General features: G+C 41.6%; 1 pseudogene; it reads right to left on the minus strand.

Moving 5' to 3' along the window:
- Positions 1–818: 818 nt before the first annotated feature.
- Positions 819–4,482, minus strand: LOC121981403 (annotated as a pseudogene).
- Positions 4,483–10,150: the final 5,668 nt, after the last annotated feature.

Consider the following 10,150-nt stretch of genomic DNA (forward strand, 5'->3'; position numbering starts at 1 on the left):
CTATTGCGTTCATCAGAACGGAAAGAGGAGGAATTAAATTTGAAATTGGGTCCATAAAATTAAAATAATTTTCTTTCCTTTGACATTTTAGCGGTTTTGATGAAGAAAACGCTAGTATTAAACCACCCAACTAATTGAATTTAAAAGTTCAATTAAGTTATTTTAGAAATTCAATGTTTTTAAAAATCACTAAACCGATTCAGGTGATAACTTGGCCGCAAGTGCTAGAACGATCCTCTGTATGGGGCATGGTCATGCCAAATTTCTTAGTTTCATTTGTTCTCTTAAAAAGTTCAATTAATTTAATTTCCAATTAAATTAATTTTTGTTAAAAAAATTCGGTTAGTTCAAACAATATCGATTTGTTCTATTTCAATAAATCAGTTCGGTCGAATCAGTTCAAGTTGATTCGGTTTTGAAATGCTCAGCCCTAATAGTATTTAATTCATACAGATGTCACCTTTCTTTCAGAAATGTTATCCTTAATTGAAAAATAATAATAATTTAAGGTTCATGCACAACGATGAGACCTTCTAAAACTATAAACTAAAAGGCTAAATAGAATAAGTCATTTAATCAGATTATCATCATAAAAATTATTTCTTGTCCTTTTACGTGCCATAACTTTACTAATCAAATATAAGAATTCAAATTCATTTTCTTAGAATTACAGTTAAGAATCAGAATATAATATTAATTGCAACACACAGAACACTTTTCACAAGTTTTATATTTGGTTCTCCTGGATATCAGATTCAGGTCAAGCAGGAAACTCCATGCTGTTGTTGTACATCAGTCAACTAGATCAAAAGTAAATCTTTAGGGCTAAGCTGATGAATTTTTAGTCATCCATTATTCAGCTGAATTACTCATTGGCCAAGGAACAAGATTAATTAGTATCCGTGTATGAGACACGTCCTTCTAATTCATCTAAATTCTTAATATAAAGAACAAGACTCGACAGTATTTTGGTAATTGAAAGGCAAGGGACTTCATGAAAACATACTGTTCATTCTTCCTGCCTCAGGAAGCTCATGTAGAAGACACACTCTGGGATGCAATTGAATCTGCAGCAGGAGATGGTCGAACATAGACTCTTGCCTTCCGCAATATCTCGGCCACAATCCAGTGCTTTCTTTTGCTCTAGAAGGATCCAACCTTACCTGGGAGCAAAAGCTTAAAATGCCATCAGAAAATTTTTCAAATACAAAGTCAGCTTAAGGCAATTTATTTCCGAGATAGTCGTCATATGGTTCATGCTATTTCACTCCAACTTATCAACAAGTCATTTTCTCTCAAATGAAAAAGGCAGTCAGTCACATATTTAAGATTAGAGAAAAACAACATTGGGAACAGAAAGCAGGTGACTTACCATTTACATTACAAAGAACAGCAACTGTTTGTTATTCGAGATGAGGGAAGTTAATGATAATAACACATTTACAAATTATGGTAAGATGCCTTTTTCTTAATTAACTAGATACTTCCATCTACCAGGTACAAATTATATGAAAGAATTTGTACTTGGAAAATGCAACATTATCAATAAGCAGAAGTTGCCTAGTAGTGTCTTTAAGATAGATGCATCAATGAACCGACGGATCTTGTGGAACTAGCCCCAAGTTTCATCTTTTGACAAAGAAATTTCTCTCTAAGCTCCAAATTCTTAGTGACATTGTTTAAGGTGGCAGTGGGTCACAGCGACTACTCACGATTCCTAAAATCATCCCCTTATATTCCAGCAAATGAGCACAGATCTGAAGCACCTAATGATCACAGCTATAATATCAAACACAATGATTACATAGGAGATGAAGGATATGGTTATGGAGAAGTTTATGATTTTCCATGATTCCAGAATGAGCATGATTGTTTCACATCTAGAAATATCAAATAGCTTTAAAACAAAGCGAGCACATCTACAATTATTCTTTATTTTTCCGTGATTTATCACTAATTTCATCCTTTACTCTGTTCCAAATAACTAAGAAAAATCAAGAATCAGTGTGACCTTCCAAGATTTATCCAAAAGGCGGATCACCCTGGAGATCTAGAGTTACAAAGCAGATCCTAATGGGGCTTGCATATGTTCACTAGAGGAAGATCACCCACTAAATCAGAGTGCACAACCACTGCCAGCCATTCCCCCATCACCACTACTCTCTGTGTGTAACAGCCATCTTCATCATGTTTCTCTGGTATAGACCTCAAAGCAGTGATTAAAAGAGCACAGAGTTCAACATCACAACCTCTCAATCGATTGTTTCATGAAGCCAAGAGTCCCTTATGCATCCACCTGTTCACTTCGCGTTCAAGAACTAGCTATGTTCCCACTTTCAGAACCCCCATGCATTGTTGCATTCCATCTGCCACTCACCACATATAGGACTGAGCATTTGGTTACAACCGAACGAACTAACCAAACTTTTTTTTGAGCAAACTGAATTAAAACCAAACAAATTAAACCCATACAAAATCGGTTAATTCAGTCGGTTACTGAATTAACCATTTTTTTAAAAAAATAAATGACAATTTACCAAACCGCATAGCCAAGTTTCCCAAAAACTCAAACTATGTATCCAACTATCATATTTACCAAAACATGACAATAAAATAATTATAGAATTGACCAAAATTACAATAATTTTTTTACTGAGAATTAAAGCACCAATGAAACTGTAGAGATATCACCATCTCAAAATTTGTGCAAATCATCTCCTTGGTCAAGTGTGTCTTCCATTCTGATAATCTGGAAACAACTTATATACCTAATCATCATCATCTTGTGCAATTCAAATTGAAAATAATTGTAAAATCTTCCATAGATGACAGAGATGTCTATTAGAAAGTAGTAATAACTACCAACATGTTTAAATGGGTAACATTACATGTTAAATGAGTCTAGGACGAGTTTGGATAAACTAATAGAAACTAATGACTAGTATTGGATGGATTTGGATTTACAGCCTTGAGTAATGAGTACCCGAATAAACTTAATGTATTCATAATAAATATCTATATCACTATATGAACTTAAGAATTCTTAATCCTTCAATTTTTTTTCTCTTTGTTGCATGTAGATGGGTCAAGTATTGCAGGCATTTGTCAATATTTGACCCATCTAACTGTATGGCTACCCATTTAGTATTATGGGAATAATCAAGGAATGAATGCTAACAAGGTCATGATGGGGAATAGGTTGGTACAAATAGTAGATGATATCTTGAGATAGTGATCCCATTCCAGGTCAGCAAATTCAACTTAAGTGGCTCTGTTCCATGTCAGCACTCCCACTTACAGCCTCGCATGGTTCCCTGCTCAACTTAGACTCCTAGGCCCCCTATGCAACTCAACACCACGGGTTCCTCATATAGCTTAGCATCCTGAGTTTCCATACAACTTGGCATCCCAAGCTCCTGTACAATTTGCATTTTTTCATGGGGCTCAGCTTCGCGAGTCCTCCTTACAGCTCTGCCTCTAGAATACCCTAAGCAACTCAATATCCAAGTTCCCTGGTCAACCTAATTCTAGATCAGAGCTCCCCGAGCACTCTCCTCCAAGCACTTCGAGATCCCTATGTTGGGCTCAATCTCTTGGGATCCTTGTTACATGAAGAACTGCAGGGATGGGCCATAGCTAGGCATGATCGCTTCATGGGCTATAGCTCATAATCCCTGGGGTTTAGGATGCTGATCCTTAATAAATATTAAAGTCGTGATATGAGCATCTAATCCTAATCTCTTTCTTCTCCATTACCATTTTATTTCTTCCGCGACACCATCATAATTTAAACATTTAGAGGGACTTTGTTGGACAACTCCAACGCCATCTTACGTGTGCTTTCTTGTTTGCAAGATGGCTTCCATCCCTCACATCCAGGCAACAAATTTTAGCCGCATCAATAGATACCTAGATGTATATGGATATCAGTAGCTAAATTTTTTGTGTGCGCCCAACCCATTACCATCCCTAGCACCTCTGGTTTAAGAAGGGTATTGACAGCTGAGAGAATATTTAACACCAATTTATCAATCGATCGGACCTATAAATGGTTTCGCATAAATATATCCTCCACCTCTTTCAGAGATTAGTGTTCAACAACTACCGAACTGTAGCCAATCAATGAGCCAAGGACTCGACGAAGTTAAATAAAAGGAACACATCCTAGATACCGTGAAAACAAGGCGTAGCGAGAAAAGAAAAAGAAAAAAGAAAGGGAGATGAAGTTCTAACTCGGTCACCGATGCTGCAGTCATTTTTCTCGTCGTGAGCCATGAATTTGCTGGTGCGCTTGACGTAGCGATTATAGAGCTTGTGGTGAAATAGCCGATCGACGGCCACCACGACCGACTTCTGCATCTTGTTGGAGACGACGATCCCGACCACCTGCTTCATTGTGGAAATCCTGCGCTTCCGCCTGAGCCACCTCGGATGATCACCGCTTCTAACCAGATTAGATTAGGGTTGGAGGTTTATTTATTTATTTATTTATTTTTTTTACATATAATAGCGAATACCGACTGTAAAAATAACATAAAATAAAATTTTACACACAAATTTGATATGCTTGGGGACATCACTTCAGGCGGAAAGGCAGCCACACGTGTCATACAGGGATGTCGTCAAAATAAAATTATATATATATATATTTATTTATAATATTCTTCAAATTTTTCAAACTTTACTGATCTCAAAATTTTTTACAGACGTGGAATCTAAGTAACATCGTCCTAGCTCCATTTAGTATATATTCATTCTAAGATTGGTCAGCAATGGGTAGTCAACTTGAGATGTCTTATCCTTACGTATTTTCTCCTACTCAACCACTTGTCATGCATTCGAATGAATCAAGAAGGGTAGCTATTGATCCATCTATCAGCGACAAAGAATCTCTAACATCATCATCTATTCTTGCAACTCAGTTGCCACCATACTCATCACAAGAGGAGTGTGAAGTTGAGCTGGAGGAAAATGAATCAAAACGAAGATTTTGATCTTTCGATGAAGATGTGGTCCTTGCGAAGTCATGGGCAACTATAAGCACTGATGCAATCATTGGTAATGACTAGAAGGATCAAGTTTTTTGGAAACGTATAGCTGATTACTACAACAAACATCGCCCCCACTGGATCTATGACGAGAAGTTATCAGCGGCTGAAATCACATTATTATAGGTTTGCACCGATGGTAAATGAATTTTTTACAATTTATAATAATTTTTATACTCATCGGCAAAGCGGTTGGAGTGACGAGAATGTGTTGGAGAATCAGTTGAAGTGACGAGAATGTGTTGGAGAATCAGTTGGAGTGACGAGAATGTGTTGGAGAATGCATTGAATATGTGAAAAACCAACAACAAAGGTAAGGATTTTAAGTATATGCATGTGTAGAGAGTTCTCAAAGAATATGAGAAATATACTCCACAATTAATTACTCATTACTCTAACAAGAAGGCAAGGACATCCGAATCAGGGGGAAACACTTCAACATCAAATCCAGATACAAGTGTTGATTTAGATGACTCTGAAGTCCGCATTCGTCCTATAGAGCAAAAGGCAGCGAAGAGAAAGGGCAAATCTAAAGCCAGAGAGGGTGACACAATGGAATATAGCATCGACAAAGATTGACAAGATATTAAAGAATATCAAATCCAAAAAATGGCTTTGCTGGAAGCCAAGATCTTTCATAAGGATTATGAAATTCTTATGAACGATACCAGTGAGATGACACCAAGACAACTTTATTTATATGAAAAAATGATGGAAAAAATTAAACAGAGACATGGCTTGATGTAGATAAGTTTACGTTTATTTTTATATATTATTATAATTTATGTCTTTTTATTTGATGCACTATAATATTTATGTATTTTTTTAATTATTAATGTTGTTTCATGTTAACAATTTATAAATTTAAATTTTATAAAAAAATTAATGATGTATAATGTAAAATATGAAGGAGAAATGAGAATTATATATAATGAAAAGTATGGGACCTATGAGGAAATTGTTGAGAGGGTTTTTGATAATGGAAAGAAGTATGAGGTTTTTAACTTTTGATGTAGCACAGACGTAACAATGAAGGAGCTCACAATAGGTTCTAAGTACTGTGGATGCTCTTAAATCATAGCATCTAAAATATTTTTTTATTTTGAAAATTTTTACAAAGCGAAAATTCTAAATAGCTTAATAGCAAGCTAAAAAAATAAACTTGTGCCCAGCATGGTGCACAAGGTGTATTTATATACTGCATGCTCCGTAATCGTTGGGGCAAAAGGTGAAACGTTCGTCCCAGCGTCCCCATCGTATCCAACCCAAGGCTATCACGAGGAAGGTAAATTGCAACATCTGAGCGAGCATATGACGGACAGGGTGTAATACGGGGATAGAGGATTTATTCCCTAGCTGCCCCAAGGATCGACCTTGCGACCTCATTATAGCAACACCCACCTCATACCAACTCGGATGACCTATGGGGTCCGTATGCTCTGCAATCGTGCATGATAGTTTGGTGTGCAGATTTTTTTTTATTTAATTTTTTAACATATGAATAAGACATTTAGAATTTTATTTTGAGGATTTAAGAATTAAATTATAATATTAATTATAAAAAAAATTAAATATATATATATACATATCAAGTTTTTTTTATGATTTTTTTTTAAACAATTGGTTATATCAATCAGATTTTATGTTTAAGGTCTAAGATTAAATTATAATATTAAATAAAAAAATTCAAATCTATAAAATATTTGAGATTTACATGAGGTTTACACGGTATATATGATCTTGTCCGAAAGTCGAATAGACGAACGTTGAGAACGTGGCGCTCTCTGCTGATTCCGTGTAGACTCTGGATTGACGTGGACTCCGGTAAATCTGCAGCAAAACTGAGATGGGGAGGGGATCCCGGCGACGGCCCTCCGACGCTCAAGTTAGGCGAGAAGAAATCGAAGCAGAATAACGAGGCAAAGAGCTATAGTAGATGATCATGCATACCTCCGTCGAAGTCTAGGGGTCTTTATATAAGATCCCGCGGGGGGAGGGGGGGCGTGCACGCTTCCTGAGGCGTGCACTCTCCTCAAAGCATACTTTAAAATGGATGTGTCAGAAATCTTTCACCACCGGATCACGTGCCTCCCCCTCAAGTCTAGTCGAAGGAGGCTAAAAGTCCGACTGACTAGACTACTAGTCTAGCGGTGTAGCGGCCGCTCGACCCTTGAGGTGGGTGCTTCTCTGTTCGGGCACCGTGGTGGCGCCAAGCAACCGCTCGGCAGCCTACCTGCTGGGCCTCGGAAAGTTTAGCCCGCCGCTGATTACCTTGTCGACCCGAGGGCGATTAATGCTGACGTCTTCCGGATCTCCTTGGAATTCGTGCAAATCCCCGCTATTAAGGCTGAGCACACGCCCACGCCCGCGTAATGGCATTCATTAAATGTCACCCTTTAACCTGCTGCCACGTGGCACCACCGCCATCATCGTACGGCGAGGGCGTCAGCTCCAATGGGACAGGCGGAGGTTTGAATTCGACTTTCGGATGTCGACTTCGATCCCGATGACCTGGATCAGACGACTACGGTTGGTCGAGCCTTATGTTTATAAAGCACAGGCGCTGACAACTATTCCATCGTTGCTACTTCTGCATGCTTCATCGGCTTCCTCGACCTCCGGTGCTCTGACGATCTCCCCCCTCCCTCTCCTAGGTCTACTTTTGTAAGCTCCCTGATTGATCCTATCTGAGAGTCGAGTTGACGGATGTTGGGGGCGTGGCGCTCTCTGCTGATTCCGTGTAGACTCTGGACTGACATGGACTCCGGTGAACCTGCAGCAAAACCGAGCCGGGGAGGGGGTCCCAGCGACGGCTCTCCGATGCTCAAGTCAAGCGAGAAGAAATCGAAGCAGAATAACGAGGCAAAGAGCTACAGTAGATGATCATGCATACCTCCGTCGAAGTCTGGGGGCCTTATATAGGATCCCGGGGAGGCGCGTGTACGCTTCCTGAGGCGTGCACGCTCCTCAAAGTATACCTCAAAATGGACGTGTCAGAAAAGTGTGTCTAACGTCATATCGCAACCGTCCGAGCATATCTCCGACATGACAGTGGAAACTTCCATCTTACGATCTTCTGTCCAGTCTAGTCGCTGACGATGTTGTCTGTCGGCGGCGCATGTCGCGAGAAGGATATCGTCAGCTGTCTATTTTGGCCTCTTCTCTTGTCTGTTACTAGGCCGAGCGGGTGAGTCGCTCGGTCACATACTCGGACGGGCATATAGCCTTAGTCATTTGGTAGCTCGGCTCGAGCGGACTTGCCGGGCGACGCATCGCCTCTTTTATACTAAACCCCCTGAGTGTCGGAAGTCCGACTTGTGATCGAGTTGTCTTCGCGCCGGCCTGGGCACCATTAAGGTCGATCGGCCAAAACATTGGTCTGCCCATCTTGACTTTGACTTCCATGTGTCGTTGACCACTGTACGGCTGGGCCCCCTCTTTCACCACCGGATCACGTGCCTCCCCCTCAAGTCTAGTCAAAGGAGGCTAAAAGTCCGACTGACTGGACTACTAGTCTAGCGGTGTAGCGGCCACTCGACCCCTGAGGTGGGTGCTTCTCTGTTCGGGCACCGTGGTGGCGCCAAGCAACCGCTCGGCAGTCTACCTGCTGGGCCTTGGAAAGTTTAGCCCGCCGCTGATTACCTTGTCAACCCGAGGGCGATTAATGCTGACGTCTTCCGAATCTCCTCGGAATTCGTGCAAATCCCCGTTATTAAGGCCGAGCACATGCCCACGCCCGCGTAATGTCGTTCATTAAATGCCGCCCTTTAACCTGCCGCCACGTGGCGCCACCGCCATCATCGTACGGCGAGGACGTCAGCTCTGATGGGATAGGCGGCGGTTTGAATTCGATGATCGGATGTCGACTTCGATCCCGATGATCTGGATCGGACGACTATGGTTGGCCGAGCCTTATGTTTATAAAGCACAGGCGCCGACAACTATTCCATCGTTGCTGCTTCTGCGTGCTTCATTGGCTTCCTCGAGCTCCGGTGCTCCGACGATCTTCCCCCTCCCTCTCCTAGGTCTACTTTTGTAAGCTCCCTGATCCTTTCTTGTTTTCACGTTCTGCTTCCCCTCGCTTTCCTTAGCGTCGCCTCTCTTGTTGTTTTTTTCGTCGATCTTTCTGACGAAGCCTCTGCGTTTTCACTTTCCAATCATGGCCAGTTCGTCCACCCCCTCTCCCGGCCTTTGGTATCAATCCATGGAGAGTCGGTTTGGCTCGGGAGATGCCTTTAAACTGATCAATGCATATGACATCCCTGCTGACCATAAACTCACCTGGCCGAGTCGTCCGACCGGCCTCATGACCCGCCGGCCGACACTGTTATCTTCTTCCACGACCAATTCGTAGGTGGCCTTAGGTTTCTAATCCACCCATTCATCATAGAAGTGTGCAACTACTTTCGCATCCCGCTCGGCCAGCTCGTGCCTAACTTCTTCAGGCTGTTGTGCGGCGCAGTTGTGCTCTTCCGAGTGCACAACATCTCCCTTAAGCCTCAGATTTTTCATTACTTTTACTATCCCAAGCAGTCCAAGTTGGGCACCTTCTTGTTTCAAGCTTGGATCGGTATAGTTTTCTTTGATAAAATGCCTACCTCCAACAAGCATTGGAAGGATCATTTCTTCTTTTTGAGTTTTCCCGAGCCGTCACCCTTCTGAATCCAATGGCAAACTTCGCTGCCGCCTCCCCCCGACCTGAAAAGGTACAGGATCGAACCTGCTTTTCTACATGCGGCTAGCCTACTGGCCGGGATGAAACTGGACATCCATAAGCTACTGCCTGAAGGGATGATGTATCTATTTGGCTTAAGCCCGATCCGAACGCGGCTTCCGAACGACCCTGGTAAGAAATAACTTTCTCTCTTTTTCTTTGAGTCTAACTGATTTCTTTTCTTTTTCTTACAGCTGAGACCATGATGAAATCGGTGGTGTTCGACATGCTGAAACGCAGGGCCGCCAAGATAGAGGCGGCTGCAGCGCAGGAGGAGGAGAGACTTGGCATCACCCCGATCGGCTCTCATGAAGGCGAGAGCGAAGAGGTGCAGACGGCGGGCGATGCATCTGCCGCTCGGACGGTCACTACTGATGCAGCTGGAGAG

This window comes from Zingiber officinale, chromosome 5A (assembly GCF_018446385.1).
Source record: "Zingiber officinale cultivar Zhangliang chromosome 5A, Zo_v1.1, whole genome shotgun sequence".
Taxonomy (NCBI): domain Eukaryota; kingdom Viridiplantae; phylum Streptophyta; class Magnoliopsida; order Zingiberales; family Zingiberaceae; genus Zingiber; species Zingiber officinale.